This window comes from Castor canadensis, chromosome 9, assembly GCF_047511655.1.
Source record: "Castor canadensis chromosome 9, mCasCan1.hap1v2, whole genome shotgun sequence".
Lineage (NCBI taxonomy): Eukaryota > Metazoa > Chordata > Mammalia > Rodentia > Castoridae > Castor > Castor canadensis.
This window is the reverse complement of record NC_133394.1, coordinates 123,045,461-123,065,023: the sequence shown is the minus strand read 5'-3', so window position 1 is coordinate 123,065,023 and position 19,563 is coordinate 123,045,461. Positions and strand designations below refer to the sequence as shown.

General features: G+C 43.0%; 1 protein-coding gene across 1 annotated transcript in view; it reads right to left on the bottom strand.

Moving 5' to 3' along the window:
• The window catches only part of Smim14 (small integral membrane protein 14), a 47,176-nt gene extending 44,027 nt beyond the window's left edge, over window positions 1-3,149 (bottom strand). The window contains exon 1 of the mRNA XM_020160979.2: window positions 2,943-3,149. The gene's annotated coding sequence lies outside the window, so the exon portion shown is untranslated. The remainder of the gene's footprint in view (window positions 1-2,942) is intronic.
• Window positions 3,150-19,563: the final 16,414 nt, after the last annotated feature.

The following is a 19,563-nucleotide window of genomic DNA, read 5'->3' as shown; positions in this document are numbered from 1 at the left end:
TCGCCAGACCCATTTGAGACCCATATTGTTCTCAAATTCTGGAGTTCAGGAGATCCTCCTGCCTTGGCATCCCTGCAGCTGGGACTACAGGCATCCTTAGACTGTTTCTTAAGGTCCTCTCAGCTGTGCAACTTCAGACAAAAACAAAAAACCAGCAAACAGGGATCCTTAATGACAAGATTGGACATGGGACAGAAAACATTACTTTGTGCTTAACAAGAACATGGCTTATCTTAGCCAAAGTACTGTGTACAGTTCTAAATGCTGTAGTTCAAAAGCAGTAGGATACACTGATGAAGATGACAAACTTGGGTTCAAATCCAAGCATCTACCACTTTCTGTCTCAGGGTCTTCATGGAACTAAATATCTACATCTGAGTTCTTCTGCAATTAAACAAAAAATATGCAAGTACTTTTAGCATAGTATCTGAAACACTGTATTCCAAAAAATGGTAGTTATTATTACTTATAAAGTGAGACGTAATCTCCCGGGGTGGGGCGGGGGGTAATAAAGCCATTAAAAATACTAAGAGAGCCGGGCACCAGTGGCTCATGTCTGTAATCCTAGCTACTCAGGAGGCAGAGATCAGGAGGATCATGGTTCGAAGCCAGTCCGGGCAAACAGTTCGAGAAACCCTATCTCGAAAAATTCCATCACACAAAAAAAAGGTGGGGGGCTGGTGGAGTGGCTCAAGGTATAGGCCCTGAGTTCAAGCCACAGTCCCATTAAAAAAAAAAAGACAATAGAGATTTAAAGGATTTTGGTAAATTTATGAGAAGTTAACCCAAGTGGGTTATTAACAAATATAGGATACTTCATGGAACTTATTGGGGGGTAAAAAGGCCATTCCTTCCACAGTAGGTTCTTCTGATACCAATGTTTTAAAAAAAAAAAAAAAAAAAAGTGGGCATAGTGGCACAAACCTGTAATTGCAGCACTTGGGAGGCTGAGGTAAAAGAATCACAAGTTAAAGGCCAGCCTGGGCTACAAGAGGGGGATGAAGCTCAGTGGTAGAGCACTTGCCTAGCATTCTCAAGGCTCTGGGTTCAACACCCAACATAAGAAATGAAGAAAGGGAAGGGAAGGAAAATAAAGATAGAGAAACAATTAAATGGCACACACCTAAGACCCAAGGTAAATAAAGCACATTAACTGTGAAGTGTAAAGTAAAATCTTCCAGGACCTTATTGCTGAGATCCTGGACACCTGATGCCCATTTGGAGCATAATATAACTATGGGATAGTGCTAAATTTAACTGGAATGAAACCACTAAGCAAAAACTTTTAAAACTTCCACACTGCCAACCCAAGCAGTGTCTCTCTCCCAAGAGTTTAACAAGCTAAGCCTTACTTTGTCACACAATGCCTATTAATTTCTTAAATCTTACAGCATCATAGAGAAAACTTTTAAAACCATGATTTCAGTATCTTTTGTTTTTCCAACAGTGAATTTTCCCCTAGAAGGTTCAAAGTCCATATCTGCAAAATTTTATTACTCAAAAAAATAGTAAAAGAAGCAGACTGCAAAAAAGCATATGCAGTATGATACCATATTTTTATAAAATAGATGAATGTAAAAGAAGTTTGGAAAGATATAAATTGCTAACATTTGAGAGCCATGAGACAGGGTTACTGATTGCTCCTTTCAGCTTATTTGCTTCTAGCAATAGTTTCTCCAATTATCAAAAAAATACTTCACGGAAGCAAAAAAATTCAGTCCTAGGTTAACATAAAAAGTAAAAAAGCTGAGGAAGAGCAAGTTCAAGGAAATAATTTCTTCATCAGGAGTCCAGCTAGTAGAAGGGGGGAAAAAATCTCTATGGCATACATACCAGGGAAAGATTTACTAAGAGGTCCAGTTCTACCACAAGAACGAACCATTGCAATAAGAGGGTGATCCGAGGGGGGAAATGTTTCTTTTTGATCCCGTTAGGATGCAGAGGTAAGGTGTTGTGGCCTCCTTGGCGTGGGGCGGGGCAGTCACCTAAAGCGGATGGGAGCTTTTGCACCGTCCACAGCACCGAGCAGCCAAAGCGCCTCCTGCAAGGGTCTCAAGCCCACAACGCCTGGCAGTTCCTGCGCTTTCTGAGTTCTCGCACGAAGAGATAGCTTCCCATGGTCTCTGACAGCACAAAAAGTGTCAGATCTCCTGTGCAAACGTAGGTACTCGGTGCGGGAAGCTCCTATGACCCTTCCATGCAAAACTAAGACATTTTGTCACTAAGGCCACATCCTCGATTTTGCCAACTAGGACAACTTGAAACACCCTACCGCCGCTACAGTTAACAAATATCATCTTAGCTAAAATCTTAATCTTCTCAGTCACTTTGTAAAACTTTGGCTTCAGGCAGAAGACGACGGAACTTCAGCTTCTGCCCCTGACTGGTCTGACAAAGCACGCATTCCCGTTATGGGTACTGCCGCCTCTCTACTGTCATCCAGGTCCCTCCCCACAGAAAGAGGGGGACCCTCTTAAACTCCCCACACAATAGAACCTAACATGCTGTGGCTTTCCGGATGACGGCTTTTCTGGGTCATCAAACATAACAAAGGACGCAACCTAGTGACTTCATCGTTCCCGGGATGGGTTGGGGAAGACGGGTCCACCTAACAGTGGGGCTTCGCGCTAAGTTTTCCGGCTACGACTCTTTTGGATCCAGCATACGTCTCCACCCGAGGACCACCCCCCGCCCGAAGCGACGGCTCACTCCCGCCCGGCCCCGCTTCCTGCAGGGAAAGCCGAGCCGCAGGCTCAACGGGCGCGCACGCTCGGCGGCGGCGGCGGCGGCGGCGGCGGCTTCTCAGCTGCACGAGCGCCAGCCCGAGAAGCAGCCCCGCTCTGTCGCAGCCGTCCCCGAGAGCCTGACGAGCCCCCACCACAAGCCGGGGTGAGGGGAAGGTGGGCCGGCAAAACGGCGGTAGGAAAGGGGGAGACACTCACCCGCCCAGACAACAACCGACGGGGCGGGGAGGGTAGGAGCTGGGACCGAGTCTCGGCAGAAAGACCGCCCGGGGCTTCCGGAACGCTGCGGCTGCTCCGGACGCCGCTGCCACTGGCCGCCGGCTTCCTCCCCCTTCTGTGTTTGGATTCGATTGACCACGTCACTCTCAGCCACGAGACCCGGATCTGCCGGCTCCCGCGGGGGGCGGTGCAACAGTTTGCAGCACCTCGAGAGCCCAACGGCCCCGCCTACTGAGCATGCGCGCGACCCGCGCCTGCCCTGGGCACCTGGGGAGGCGGGGCCGACGGGCGCTGACATCAGACTGTGCGTCGCGGCCGTGGAGAGCGGAGGATGTAGTTCCGGTTGGGAGGGGCTGGGACGGGACTGTGAAGGAAGCAGGGTGAGGCCGTGCGTCGGCGGAGTTATCCAGGGAAGCTTTTGTTCTATCTTTGGTGCGCAGTGTCGTTCCGCGCGTTTCCCTGGCGGAGCTAGTGGCTCTCCTTCATCCGTAGTCTTTAGAATACCGGGGTAGAAGTAGATGTCTGCTGAGAGCCAGTGCACCTGTCAACGTGGTGGTATTGGTCGCTCAGGCCCAGGTGAAAATTGGAGCCAGGTGGCAGTTATTGAACCCCTTATCCTCCCCAATATTTTTGCACTGGAAAGCTGACCACAATTAAGTTCAACAGGAATATTAAAAGGATACGTTACCCAAGATGACCTGGTCAGGAAGTAGTGGGGAAGAAGGAAGGGATCCTTGTCATTGGGATGCTGGCCTAAGCTATTTTTGCTTTGGTTTTAGGGGCTTGGAATAATGATGGTGTTGTGGATTATTAAGAACTTAACATTTTTGGCTGGGCGTGGTGGCTGATGCCTGTGTAACTCCAGCAGTTGGGAAACTAAGGCAGGAGGATCACGAGTTCAAAACCAGCCAGGGCTATATAGTGAGTTTGAAACCAGTCTGGGCTATGTAACAAAACCCTGTCTCAAAAAAAAAAAATCGCCTTTTAAACTAAAATTTGTGCTTCCTATTCCCCAATCTAGCCTGTTAGACACTGGCTAAAAGAGAGAAAGAAATGTCCAGGAACAAACTTTAGGACTACTCCAATTGTTTGAGGTCACAAATTTTAAATATAACAGGACCAGTGCTTCACAGAGATGCTTGTTGGCCTATCCAGCAGGAGAGGTGAAAGTTAACTACAAGAAATTGCCTTTAGCTTGTGGAATGGCTCAAGTGGTAGACTGCCTGCCTAGCAAAGCATGAAGTCCTGAGTTTACTACCAAAATAAAAGAAAATTGTCTTACTCTGACTTGATCTTTTCACCTACCTGGACTTCTGCCTCAGCTATTTTGTTAATTACTCCTCTACAAGCTGAGTCACCTTCAGCAAATTAGTATAATTAGCAAGAATTTTTTAAATTAAAGTGGATATTGAACACAGGTAAAGGTTTTTGGAAAATTAAAGGTTTCTGGTAAAACTCAAAAGTGTTTCTAGGTAATTGACAGTGATTTTAAGTTGGTACAGTCAAGCTTCTTGGCTCTTAATCTTCCATCTTGAACTCAAATTCAGCAAGTTTGAAGTGGAATCTAGTGCCCTTATGAAATTCATGGGCTGACCCTGTAGCAGAGGGTCTTTAATTTGTGGAACTCCAAACCGAAAATCTAGTATGTTTGGATACACCCATGTGCACATATGTCTTTAAAACCACAGCTATAGCCGGGTGCCAGTGGCTAATGCCTATACAAATAGTTCCAGGAGACCCTATCTTGAAAATACCCATCATAAAAAAAGGGCTGGTGGAGTGGCTCAAAATGTGTGTGGGGGGGAAACCACAGCTGTGGTGCAAAGCTAGAATCGTATTGGTTGCTGCAAAATTCCCAGTACTTGCTTTATATAGTAAATTACAAGAAAATCAAGACGTTGGGGCCTTTGTAGCTAGCCTTAGATGGGTGCCCATAATTCTCACTTTGGAAGTTGAGTGTCCTGTACACTCATATACCCACAAATTGCAGCTTTCCATTTCATTCTCTTGGATTGCTTGCTCTGGGGGAAGCCAGTCACCTTGTCTCTTTTTGTTTAGCCTTATGAAGAGGCCCATGTGGAGAGAAACAAAAATCTATCAAAACATAGTACCAAATTGCCAGCCATGTGAGTGTACTGCCTTCACTGATCCTGCAACCCTAATCATATACTGGGTTGATTGCACCCCAGACCAACATCTGATTGTAATCTCAGGAAAGCTAGAAAGAGCTAGTTCTGACACGAAGGCACTGTGCTATGGGAACTTGTAGGTTTTTGCCCAGATCTTTAAGTACAATCTTCAGAAATCTAAACTAGAATTCTATGTATAATTTAACATTCCTGCCACAGAATCAGGAACACAGTAGACACTGAATAAATATTTGTTGGGTCGACACATTGAATTAAAATAGAAACACCAATTGGAAAATATTTGGAATCAATATTGCTGGATAAAGGAATAATACCATAATATACTAAGGGTTCATAATAAATCCATAAGGTAGATATTAATACTTGCAATACATGCATAGGTATAGAATATTACCTGTCAGTTCACACACAAAAAGACAGATTATTTGAAAATATGAGGATGTGGCTCAGTGGTAGAGTAATTGCCTAACATGCATAAGGCCCTAGGTTTAATTCCCCAACACTACCAAAAGAAAACATCATAAAAAATACAATTAAAACGTATTTCCTTAGATGTGGCGGCATGGCTCAAGCATAAGGTGCCTGCCTTGCAAGCATAAAGCCCTGAATTCAAGTTTGAGCGCCACCAAAAAACCACCACTCCCGACCCCCTAAAAATGTTTCCTTTCTTAATTATTACATTAGGGAAATATTTTTAAATAGGAATATCTCAATTACTGCGCTAGTGCTGCTGGTAGAAATATAAATTGTCAGGTATCTTTTTGGAAATGGCAATATTTCAAGTTGCATGAAAATACATCATCTGGGTGCACACCTTTAATTCCAGCACTACGGAGATAGAAGCAAGAGGATCACAAGTTGGAGTTAGCCTGGGCTATATATCAAGACCCTGTCTCAAAAACAATTATATCCAGCCAGGCACTAGTGGCTCACGCCTGTCATCCTAGCTACTTAGGAGGCAGAGATGAGGAGGACTGCAGTTCAAAACCAGCCTGGGCAAATAGTTCATGAGGCCCTATCTCAAAAAAACCCATCACAAAAAGAGGGCTGGTGGAGTGGCTCAAGGTGAAGATCTTAAGTTCAAAATAATGATAATATGCAATGACCCAATTTCACAATTAGGAATCTATCCTAAAATCTATCCTAATGATTTTTTTTTTTTCAGTACTAGGGCTTGAACTCAGGGCCTCACACTTGCTAAGCAGGCACTCTACCACTTGAGCCACTCTGCCAGGCCTAATGAAATATTTTAAAATAGAAATATTATAAGGATACTGATATTTGTATGATTGGGGCAAAAACAGAAATCTACGTGTGCAATGATAATGGAAGTATAAATATATTACGTTACATCTGAGGGTCTAAAATATACTGAAGTTATATAGTCACAGTTTGGGGAATATACCGTCACACTTCTAGCAGGTGCTGTACCTCTTGATCCACTCCTCCAGCCCTATCTTGTGTTGGCTATCTTCAAGATAGAGTCTCGAAAACTGGATCCTCCTGACCTCTGCCTCCTGAGTAGCTAGGATTACAGGCATGAGACACCGACCCACAGCTGGTACTGGGGTTTGGACTCAGAGCCTCATGCTTGAGCTCCACCACATGAGTCATGCCCTTCCCATCATCCCTTTTTGCTTTAGTTATTTTTCAGATGGAGTTCACATTTTTGCCCAGTCCCAGTTCTGGCACTGAACCTCCTGGTTGCTGCCTCCTGAGGAGCTGGGATTACAGGATTGAGCCACCACACCCTGCTGACATTTTCTTTTTCTAAAGCAAATATTGGCATTGGTTTGGTCAGCCCTGGGGGTAGTGAGAGAGTTCCTTATGACTTTTTGCCCATGTGTATGGTTTGAATTTTTTTCATTAATTTTTCAAATATTATTTTTGTGGAACTGGGGTTTGAACTCAACCATACATTATTTTTACAGTGAGAAAAGTAATTAATTTTTTTCGGTTTTGGTTGTAACTTTTTTTCCTGGTGGTGGTGATTGAACCCAGGACTTCAAGCATACTAGGCGAATTGTTGCTCAGGTTGATATGGAACTTTCAGGCCCAAGCTATTGTCCTGCTTCAGCCCATGCTCAGCTTTTTTCTTTTTTGGTGGGACTGGAGTTTGAACTCAGAACTTCACTATTGCAAAGCAGAATTCTACCACTTGAGCCACACCTCCAGCCCATTTTTTGAACTAGGTATTTTGGTCTAGTTATTCTAGGGTCTAGTTATTTTAGGAGTTCTCCAGAACTATTTGCCCAGATTGGTGTGGAACCTCTATCCTCTGGATCTCAACCTCCTGATAAGCTAGGATTTCAGGCGTAAGCCACTGCGTACCACAGCTATTTTCATTTTTAAAAACTGTGGTTGTGGGACTGGTGGAGTGGCTCAAGCAGTAAGAGCACCTGCCTAGCAAGTGTGAGGCCCTGAGTTCAAATCCCAGTACTGCAAAAAAAAAAAAAATTGTGGTTTGTGTCCGGGTGCCACCTTGGAATTTTCCTGCAGCCACCTTGGAATCAAGTAAGGACAGAAATGATCAATTCTTTGTGACAGGAACTGAACTACCTCTAAGGAACAGTTGACTCTCCTCAGAACAAATGCCTGCCAGGCAACAATGACTCTAGCTAACAACTAGACCTCTCCCCAAACCTTAGGGCATATGAAAAAAATGCATATGGAAATATTGTCAAAGGGATAATGATATACATCCACACCAAGAGCACATCTGACTAAAACTATTAAAAAGTGATGTACCGGGGGTGGGGGCAGGGGGGAGAAATGACCCAAGCCTTGTATGCACATATGAATAATAAAAGAAAAAAAAATAGGAAAAAAAAAAAAAGTGATGTACCCGTGGTACCAGCTGCATGGAAAACAAATAGGATTGCAGTCCAGGTCAGCCCAGGCATAAATGTGAAACCTTATCTCAAAAATAACCAAATCAGCCATACACTAGTGGCTCACACCTGCAGTCCTAGCTACTCAGGAGGCAGAGATCAGAAGGATCACAGTTCAAGGCCAGTTCTGGGAAAAATAGTTTTCGAGACCCTATCTTGAAGATCCCCAACATAAGAAAAGGCTGGTAGAGTGGCTCAAGTGGTAGAGCACCTAACTAGCAAGCATTAGGTCAAGTTCAAACCCCAATACTGCAAAAAATAATAATAATAATAATAGCCAAATCAAAATGGGCTGGAGACATGGCTTAAGTGGTAAAATGCCTGCCTACCATGTGTGAGGTCTTGAGTTCAAAATCCCCAGTATATTAAAAAAAAAAGCAATTACTGTTTTTTTAATGTTAATATCCTAAGGGTATTGGGTTTTGTTTTTATAATTAATCCATCAGTTCCAAACACTATATGAAACTAACTTTTTGTTTCATACCTAAAGGTTTCTTTTTTTTTTCTTGGCAACACTGGGGCAGCTTGCTAGGCAGGGGCTCTTAAGGTTTGAGCCACCACCAGCAAGGTTTTTCATATTTAAAATAGCATAGAAACCAGGACTGAGGACAAATGCTTGTAATCCAACACTCAAGAGACTGAAGCAGAAGAATTACCAATTTAAGGCTAGACTGGGCTACATAGTGAGACCCTGTCACATTTAAAACTTAAAAAAAAAAAAAAAAAAAGCCAGGCGCTGGTGGCTCACACCTGTCTGTAATCCTAGCTACTCAGGAGGCAGAAATCAGGAGGATCAAAGCCATCCAGGGCAAATAGTTGGCAAGACCCTATTTCCAAAAAACTCATCACAAAAAAGGGCTGGTGCAGTAGCTCAAGGTGTAGGCCCTGAGTTCAAACCCAGGACTACAAAAACAAAAAACCTGGCAGTATGGCTCAAGTGTTAGAGCGCCTGCCTGGGAAGTGCAAGGCCCCAAGTTCAAACCCCAGTTCTGAAAGAAAGGAAGAGAAGATGGATGTTTGTGCATTCAGAGTCCCAATTTTTTTTGTTGGTATTGGGGTTTGAACTCAGGGCCTCACCCTTGCTAGGCAGGTGCTCTACCACTTGAGCCACTCCACCAGCCCAAGTCTGAATGTTTATATCCTTTTGAACCCACCATTTGTAGTGTGGCTATTTAAAGGTATCCTCCTTAATTTGAAGTAGTAAAAAGTTATTCTTATGTTTTGAAGAGTTTACTGTTTCATTACTATCTTACTAGTTCCTAAAGTTAGGGAATATGTGTTGTGGCTTTTTAAATTTTTTTTTTTTTTTTGGTGGTCCTGGGTTTGAACCCAGGGCCTCATACTTGCTAAAGCAGGTGTTCTACCACTTGAACCATTCTACCACACCAGCCCAAGTTTTGTCTTCATAATTTAAAACTTCAAAGGGAATCAAATAAGATTTTGTAAGTTTATTTGTGCTATATAAGTAGACAGTATTCTGCTTATTAATATTTTTGGAAAACAATAAAATAAATAAAACATTGATAGAATTAAACCAGAGTTTTGGACCCCAGGCCCAAACTCCTGGGATTCTACATGTCAGCTCTGGTCACTTGCCCCAATACACCAAATAAAGAGACCAGGTGAAGGGCAGAAAAAAACATGGTTTATTACATGACACAGGTAGCATAGATGACAGTACTTCACTTCATCTTCAGCCATCTTTGGGGTACAGGTGTAAGCTTTAGGCTTAAATAGAGGAAGAATTGGGGCAGACGGACAAAGGTATGCATAGTTAAACAGTGCCAGTCACAGGTATGTTCTGGTGGTCAGAGGTGGCAACAGGTGATCTGGCAGCTTATCATCTCAGGATTGTTAAAGTGAGGCCTGGTTGGCCATTATTTCATTTGTACTCACAGTGTTCTGGAGAAGTTGTCATCAGTTGAAGGGAGCAGTCTGGTTCCCATGAGATGATTACCCCGGCTCCAAGGTGCTGGCAGTTACCCCAGCTCCAGTTGATTGCCCTCATTTTAGGGGTAGTCTCTTCTGGAAGCTCACTATGGCTTAGAGCATCATAATGATGTTATTGATCAGACCTGTCCTTTGGTTTCAACGTGACTGCAAAGTAAAAGGCTTAGAAAAAAGACAGATACAGAATGGAGGTAGGGAGGCCAAGCTTTTCTGTTGCTTTTAATTTGTAGGACTTGAACTGTGATCCTCCCAATTTCTGCCTGTTAGGATTTCAGGCTTGGGCCACTGCACCCAGCAAAAATACTTCCTTAAAAACATCTTTGCTGGCCAGGCACCAGTGGCTCATGCCTGTAATCCTAGCTATTCAGAAGGCAGAGATCAAGAGGATCGAGGTTCAAAGCCAGCTCTCTATAGTTTTTGAGACCCTGTCTTGAAAAAAAACCCATCACAAAAATAAGGCTGGTGCAGTGGCTCAAGGTGTAGGCCCTGAGTTCAAAACCCCGTAGCTTGTGTTTTGAATCTTATTATAAAGGATAGTGTGACATAATAAAGAATAAAGGGACTTGGTATGTAGCTCAATGGTAGAGTGCTTGCCTAGTAGGCATGAAGACCTGGGCTTAATCCCCAGCACCTGAAACACACATTTTTGCCTCCCCCCACCCCCTTTTCTGTTACACACAACTAAAACCCAATGAGACAAATGATAGCCTGGGGACTTCTGGACAAACTCCCAATAGAAGGCATGTTTGTCAGAGAAATCAACCCTATGATTAGAAGATGGGAACATTCAACACTCCCCCACACGGGACTGCTGGAGGGGTGAGAGGGGATGAAGGTTGAGTTGATCACAAGTTGCCAGTGATTGATCAATTGTACCTATGTAATGAAACCTCCATAACAAACTAAAGGATAAATTTCTACTGTTTCTGGGATGGCGAACACCTATTTGTGTCTGAGCAGGTATGAAAACTCTGTTTAACTTCTTTTTTTTGTTGTTTTTGGTGGTACTGGGGTTTGAACTCAGGGCGTCATGCTTGCTAGGCAGACATGCTCTACCACTTGAGCCCCTCCACCAGCCCCATCTAGCTATTCATTTGTATCCTTTGTAATATCATTTAAAATAAATAGGTATACATAAGTGAAGTGCTTCCCTGAGTTCTGAGTGTCTTAGAAAATTATTGAACTAAAAGGGGATCATAGGAACCTTAATTTTACTACCAATAGTTCAAGAGCACAGGTCACAACCTGTGACTTATAATTGACATCTGAAATGAGGGCAGTCTTCTTATGGAACTGGGCCCTTAACTTGTGAGATCTGATACTATCTCAAGGTAGCGAGTGTTAGAATTCAATTAAATTATAGGATACCTGGCTGCTGCCAGGGAATTGCTCATTGGGTGGAAAACCACATATGCACAATCACAAAAGTATTCAGTATTGCACTGAGAGAATAGTGATAGAAAAGTTTTATTTTTTTCTTAATAAATTCAGGGATTACTAAGGTCTCCATTAAATTGTTAGGCTTTTAGCTGAGCGCTGGTGGTTCATGCCTATAATCCTAGCTACTCAGGAGGCAGAGATCAGGAGGATTGAGGTTCGAAGCCAGCTTATCTTGAAAAAAACCTTCACAAAAAAAAGGCTGGTGGAGTGGCTCAAGGTGTAGTCCCCGAGTTCAAACCCCAATTCCACAAAAAAAAAAAAAAAAAAAAAAAAAAGTGTGGCAAACCCGGGAAGACTTGTATTTAAGTTCCTATATCATCCCTTATTCTCTTTTCTCTATTGACACTGTAAAAACCTGATTTTGGTTTTTTTTGCGGTTTCCCGAACCATTTGCCTGGGCTAGCTTCAAACTTCAATCCTCCTGATCTCTGCCTCCTAGGATTACAGGCGTGGGCCACTCACAATTTTCTTATTAAATGACAACTCAGCAGTCCCTGGCCTGCTTCTGTCTTAAGGGTCCCAGATATTTGATAGATTTATATTCTAAAACAAGGTTGTGTGTCTATTCATTTGAACCTAAGTACGAAGTACCAAAGGGATTAATCAGATAGAGTAGCCTTTCTCCCATGTTGTAAAGTTGGAGCTAACAGTGCAAATGTTTTGTTGCTTAGCCGTTTCCCCTACTTAGCCAATCCAGTCTGTCCCTTATAATTGTGAATAAGTGGAAAGAAAGTCTGGCCATATCTCATCTTACTATTGTCATATGAATAGCCCAGTGCTTAAACTAGAGAAATATGCTGCAGGGGGAAACATTTGGATTAAAATTGATGATTAATGAACTGGGCACTAGTGGCTTATGCCTGTAATCCTAGCTACTCAGGAGGCAGAGATCAGGAGGAGTTTTTGAAGCCAGCCCAAATAGTTTGTGAGACCCTATCTTGAAAATATCCATCACAAGGACTGGAGAATAGCTCAAGTGGGTAGGCCCTGAGTTCAAACTCCAGTATAGCAAAAAAAAAAAAAAAAAAATTAATGAAAGGAAAGTAAAATTGCTTCTGAAGAGAAATGTAATAAATCCACTTTAAAATTTAGTTTTTGATACAGGCCTTGCTACATAGCCTACTGGCTTTGAATTCGTGATCCTCCTGCTTCAGCCTCCCAAATTCTGGGGTTTCAGGTGTGCAGCAAGTGAAATGTTTTTGCTTTTTGGGGTTTTTTTTTTTTTTGATGGGAACTCAGAGCTTTGCACTTGCAAAGCAGGTACTCTACCACTTGAGGGGAGAGGTTTTTTTTTTTTTTTGTCTTTTCTTTTTTGGTGCTGGGATCGAACCCAGGCCTCACGCATGCTGGGCAAGTGCTGTACCACCGAGCTACATCCCAGCCCACACTCTACCACTTGAGCCACACCTCCTGTTCATTTTTCCCTGGTTATTTTGGAGATGGGATCTTGTAAACTATTTGCCTGAGTTGGCTTTGACCCTCGATCCTCCCAATCTCAGCCTCCCAAGTAGCAAGGATTATAGGTGTAAACCACTGTTGCTCAGCAACAAGTGAGTTTTACAAAAGGGAAAATCTAATAATTTGGGTAAGGTTTTGAGAAAAGCTTAGAACAAAAGAATAATATTCTGTTTTAGCTTGTACTCTGATGTCTTTTGGGGAGAACTTTAACAAAAGCACTGGCCAAGAAGTAAGCTGAAGACTGAGGTACAGCTTAGTTTCAGAGCTCTTGCCTGGCTTGCTCAAAGGGCCCTGGGTTAAATTTCCTGCAGAGCCAAGTACAGGAAAGGGAAGGGAAGGAGAAGGGTGGGAAGAGAGAAGGAAGGGAAGAAGGGAAGGGAAAGGAAGGGGAGGAAAGAGAGTAGAGAGAGAGAAGGGAGGAAGGAAGAAGTGGAGTAGCTCAGGTGGTAGAATGCCTGCCTCTCCATGCATGGAAAAGGCATGGTAGCTCCTTTCCATGACTATACAGCAAAATGGTAATGTGGTATTTCTTTTATTTTTTGTTTTCCAGGACACTGTGATGGTAATCTTGATTATGAACTTGATTCAATTGAGAAGGACCTAGGAGATTACTAGTAAAACACAGCTTTGGGTGTGTCTCTAATAGTAGTTCAGAGAGGATTAACCAAGGAAGAATTCTCACCCTGAATGTGGGCAGTCCCTCTCATAGGTTGGGCGACTGGATTGTATAAAAAAGGAAAAGGAGGCCAGGCATGGTAGCTCACACTGATAATCCTGGCTCCTTCGGGAGATAGAGATGGGAAGGATTGTAGTTTGAGGGTAGTCCAGATTAAAAGTTTGTAGGACCCTATCTCAACCGGTAAACACGGCATGGTAGTGTGCGCCTGTGTTCCCAATTATACAGGAGGCCATTGGTAGGAGGATAGTGGTCTTGGGCAGCCCAGGACAAAAATTCAAAACCCTATCTGAAAAATGACCTGAAGCAAAAAAGGTGTGGGACTCGGCTTAAGTGGAGAGTGTTTGCCCAGCAATCACAAGGCCCTAAATTCAAACCCCAGCGCTACAAAAAAAAAAAAAAAAAAAAAATTAAGGGGGGAAAAAAAAAGAATGCATGTAGCACAGACATTCTCTCTCTGCTTCCTGATCCCTATGACATGAGCTGCTCTGCTCCACCACGCCCTCTTCACCATGAAGGACTTAAGCCTCTAAAATTGTGAGCTAAAATAAATCTTTCCTTCCTAAAGTTGTTTTGTCAGGTATTTTGTCATGCTGATGAGAAAGCTACCTATTACAGAAAATTGGTACCTAGAATAGGGTCATTGCTGTAACTAAATCTGACTATGTAGGTCTTCAGCCTTTGGAACTGGTTTGTAGAAGGAATTTGGAAAAGTTTGAAGAAGCAGGCTAGAGAAATGCTAGAAATATTGTAAGCAGAGCTTAGTTGCTGATTCTGATGAGTGCTCAGAAGACCAGAATGCTGACTGATAAAAGTGCAGACAGAAAAGATGGTGCTCAAAGTTTCAGATAGGAGTGATAACTCTATTGGGAATTCAACTAGAGGCCATGCTTGTTAACATTGTGATGAACTTGTCTACATCTCATCCATGCCCTCAGACTTTGCAGGAGGCTGAGTTTAATGACAATGGACTAACTAAGCTGGTGGAGGAAGATACAAGGCAGTCCAGCATTCAGGTGGTGCATGGTTATTTTTGTTTTGTTTTGGTGGCACTGGGGTTTGAACTTAGAGCCTGAGGCTTGCAAGGCAGGGCTTTTGCTGCCTGAGTCACTCTGCCAGTCCTTTTTTGTGATGGGTTTTTTGAGATAGGAGCTATCACACTATTTATCTGGGGCTGGCTTCAAACCTTCATCCTCCTGATCTTTGCCTCCTGAGTAGCTAGGATTACAGGCATGAGCCACCAGCACCCACCAAGATGGCATGGTTATTACTTATTGCTTTTAGCCATGTTTACAAGTAAAAATCAGGAGCAAAAAGCAGAGCAGAAAACCTTGAAAAATTTGCAACTTGATCAGAAAAGCCCATGTAAATTTGGGGCTAATGAAGGCATGTTTTCTTTTTTCTTTTTCTGGAGGCATTGAGGTTTGAACTCAGGGCCTCACATTGAGTGGCTGGTGAGCCACTCCACCAGACCTTTATTTGTGTGTGTTGAGTATTTTGAGATAGGGTAGCTCAAACTATTTGCCTGAGCTGGCATCCTACCATGATCCTCCTGATCTTTGCCTCCCAAGTAGCTAGAATTGTAGCAAGCTTTCTTGTGAGCTCTTGTTCCTACTGACCTAACTGGGGGCGACTGGAAATGCAGAAAGGACAAACAATAGAAGACAGATATGCAGAAAGATGGGGTCAGGTGTGTTGTGCACAACAGCCTCATTGCTTCTTTTCTCTATTAATCTCTTCTTTTACTTATTCTTTAAAACCTTGCTTCTTTTCTATTCTTTCAAGTCTCTTTCCTGAGACTCCCTCTGTCCCATGTCTTCTTTACTCTCTCAGACTTGCACTGTCCCATGTTCCCTTTTTAGCTTTCTTAAAGTCTCAGAACTCAGACTTGCACTTTCCCATTCTTTCTGTAATCTCTAGCATAACTCAGCAGCAGCAGGATCATTCTTGCAAGCAGCCCGCCAATCAATCAACAAATCCCCCATCAAAAAACCTTGCATCCTCCTTCAGCAAGTCTTTTATATCCAGTGGTAAACAAGGAGGTGGAACAATAGTTCTCATAAACAACTTAGGAAAAGCAGCTGTGTTGAGTTTTGCCTCCTGCCATCTTCTGTGGCTAGGGCCGTGCCAAACTCAGCCTGTAGATCATTGAGCACAACTGAACTAATGTCAAGTTCTCATAGGTTTCTCATAATCCTCTCCCCACATAGGATTACAGACATAAGCCAGGTGTCTGACTGGAGGGTATGTTTTCTGGTGAGATTAGAAATGTTGAAAAGAATTCAAATACTTTGCATTGGGATAATAGGAAAGATGGCTTGAGGACATCTCAGGATTTGACCAGACCCTACCCACCAGAGGTTCAAGAGTGTAAATGTGTAAATTCATTTAAAAGATTTTCCCTTATGCTGGGCCTGGTAGTTCAAGCCTTTAATCCCAGTACTTAGGAGGCTAAGGCAGGAGGATCATGAGTTCCAAGTCAATCTGGGCTGCACAATGAGACCCTGTTTCAAAAAACCTAAACAAACAAACAACTAAATAACAGACTTTCCTTTGAGAGGAAAGAGCTACTGGGACACCCTGCTGGCACAGAACCACCTGCTTCCCCAGGATTGTTTCACCATACTCATTCACTCAGATACTCAGAAGCTGCTTCAGCTGTGGGCCAAGAGGACCTGGCTGTTTGAACTGTCATCAGACAATTCTTTCACGTATTGCTGGTTTTCCAGGAGGGCAGAATGCAAGAGTCATGGAGACTTCCGCCCAGACTTCAGAGGAAGGCCTGAGAAGCCAGGCAATGTGTGCCTATCAGAATACCTGCAGGCAGTCCCTGAGAGGACAATACATAAAGCTGTGAGAGTGAAGCTGCAATGTATCCCAGGATTTTGAAGATGCCAGGAATATGGAGCATCTGCCGTGGAAAGCCACAGAGAGCAGAGCCATCCCAGAATAGAGATCAAGTGGATAACAACTGGCATGGCTATAGGGGAGGGGATGCCCAAGCCTTGGGAGCTCACATCACACCACCACATGCTGTGGATACCAGACAGGGAGCTACAGGATTTAGTGTTTGACTTGTAGGGATTCAGTCTTGCTTTGGTCCAATCCTTCTTTCCTATTCTCCTGTCCCTCCCTTTTAGAATGGGAAAATGTATTCTGTGCCATTGTACCTTGGTAGTATGTAACTTGTTTTTGACTGTATAAGGGCTCATAGCTAAGTTTGCCTTGAGTCTCAGAGAAAACTTTGGACTTGGACTTTTTTTTTTTCTTTTGGCGGGGAAAGAATTTGAACTTTTGAACATTACTGTCACTATTAAGATGATAGGGATTTTTGGAGATGAACTGAATGCATTTTGCTGTGTGGGATGGATGTGAGTCTTTGAAGGCCATGGGTGGAATGTTATGGTTTAAGGAGATGTGTTTGGGTACGCTTTTTTTTTTTCTGGTGGTGGTACTGAGGTTTGAACTCAGGGCCCCACATTGCTAGGCAGGCACCCTACCATTTGAGCCACTCTGCTAGCAGCAGCTTTTTGATTGGGTATTTTTCATGATAGAGTCTTGAGAAGTATTTGCCCAGGCTGGCCTTGAACTGCAATCCTCCTGATCTGTGCCTCCTGAGTAGCTAGGATTATAGGCATGAGCAACCAGCACTTGGCTCAAATAGACTTCTATTATTTTTTTCTGGCAGTACTGTGGGTTGAACTCAGAGTCTCATGCTTGCTAGATAGGCGCTCTACAACTTGAGCCACTCCACCAGCCCTGGGGTAGACTTCTGATAGTTAATCTTTTTTTTTTTTCTTTTACCATTTTTACACTTACTTACATACGTATACATCGTTTGTGCCACCTCCCCCACAATTGATGGTTAATCTTGATTGCTAACTCAATTTGATCAAAAGCACCTAGGAGATTAGATATCTCTGGGTATGTCTGTAAGAGTATTTCCAGAGAGGAATAACTAAGCTAAGAGGGAAGACCTACCCTGAATATGGTGGCACCATCCCATAGGTTGGGGGTCTTGATGGGACAAAAGGGAAAAAGGAGAGCCCGTAATTCCTGGCCACCATGATATGAGCTGCTCTGTCTGCCACATCCTCTGTACTATTATGGACTGAAACCCTGAGTTAAATATTTCTGGCTGGATCCCCATCCCCCCCACCCCCACAACACTGTTGAGCCACAACAGTGGCTTATGTTGTTCTAGTAACTTGGGAGGCTGAGATCTGGAGGATCATGGTTCAAGGCCAGCATTGGCAAATAGTTTGAGAGACTCCCATCTCCAAAATAACCACAGTAAAATGGACTAGAGGTGTGGCTCAAGGAGTAGAATACCTGCTTTGCAGGTGTTGAAGCCTTGAGTTCAAACCTAATCCCACCAAAAAAATACATACAAAATAAAATGAGCACCTGCCTAGTAAGTGTGAGGCCCTGAGTTCGAACTTTAGTGCCACCAAAAATAAGTAAATAAAATGAAATAAATATTTCCTCCCTTACACTGTTTTGTCATAGTCAGGAGACTGTCACAGACACTAACTCTGTTAAGGTCATTTTGCTTGTGGAATATGTAAACTTCATTAATGACAGGTTTATTATGATTCTTTTTTCCCCTCCTGAGATCAGTCTTGCTGTGTTGCCCAGGATTACCTCAGATTCCTTGACTCAAGGTGATCTTCCTCCTCTACATCCTAAGTAACTGGGACAACAGGCACACACCACTGCAATCAAAATATTGATTGTTAATCACTCAGCAGATGTAAATGTTGAAGTTCAGATATAACTCAGGGAGATAAAAGAATGTTAAAATCAGTGCAAACATGAGAAAAATTATGCTGGTACTATTCAATGGTTGTTTCTGTTTGAGTCTATTCTAACTCTTCAATGGTTATTGTGAACATTTAGAATCTTATGTGTGCATTTTATTTTTAAGTCAAGTCACTTTTTGTTAAACTAAGCCTAATTGTGTTGTCACAAAAAGGCCTTGACCTTGAACCTGGACATCGGACTATATTATGACAGTTATTTTAAGCAGACCAGGAGTAAACATGAACTGTTCTGAAGTTCCTGCCTGGCACTGAGCCCTGGCCAAGGCATGAAACGTTTCATTAACAGTGTCACGTTGCAGTCATGGACCTGAGGAGTTTCACTGTGACTGCAGCTTATGCTACCTCGTCAACACTGATTATTAATGTCTGTGAGATTGATATTATACACCTGATTTCAGCTCTGCTGTTGAGACTGGATATTTAGCAGTAATATACCTACCTGGCCAGTAAAATACAACAAGCTCCAGCTAACACTCACTTTGAGGTCTCTGCTTTCAAATTATTCTGTGTAAGCATCAGTGGTTCCTGATCTGAGAGAGAAACTGCATCTAGCCTTAGCCCTTGCAGAGTGGTCAGAGCTGCCATGGCCACTATGGACTTCTGGCTGTGAGGCAGACTTTGCTGCAACAACTATCCTTTAATGTCATTATAGGGTTTTTCCTGTAGTGAACTATAGATTGTAAGCATTGTCCTATTCAGTCTACTAAGTCTTCTTTAGCAATTGCTATAGTTTGGATCTGGAATGTCTTTTGTTAAAGGCTCAGTCCCCAGCTTGGCACTATTAGGAGGTGGTGGCACCTCTATCAGTGGAGCCTACTAGAGCTCTTAGGCCATTTGGGGTATGTCCTGAAAGGGATAAGGGGTTATAACCCCTTCCTCTCCCTTGTTCATTCTCTCCTCCATGTGCTTCTGCCTTGACGTGTCTCACCACAGATCTGAAAGCAATGAGTCAACCATGGACCGAGACCTCCAAAACTACAAATCAAAATGTGCTTTTCCTTTTTTTTTTTTTTTAAAGTTTTTACTTCGTCTTTCTTTTGCTTGACTAAATTCTGATTCATGCTTCGAGCATGACAATCTCCTATATACTTCTAAAAGGTCTCTCTCCCTTTGGTTGTATCATCTCAGTTCAGATCATTAAATACAGACAAGTTTACTTGTCTGAGATCTTCAATGCTGTCTATCATCATGGACTTTTGGCCATTCTTCTTT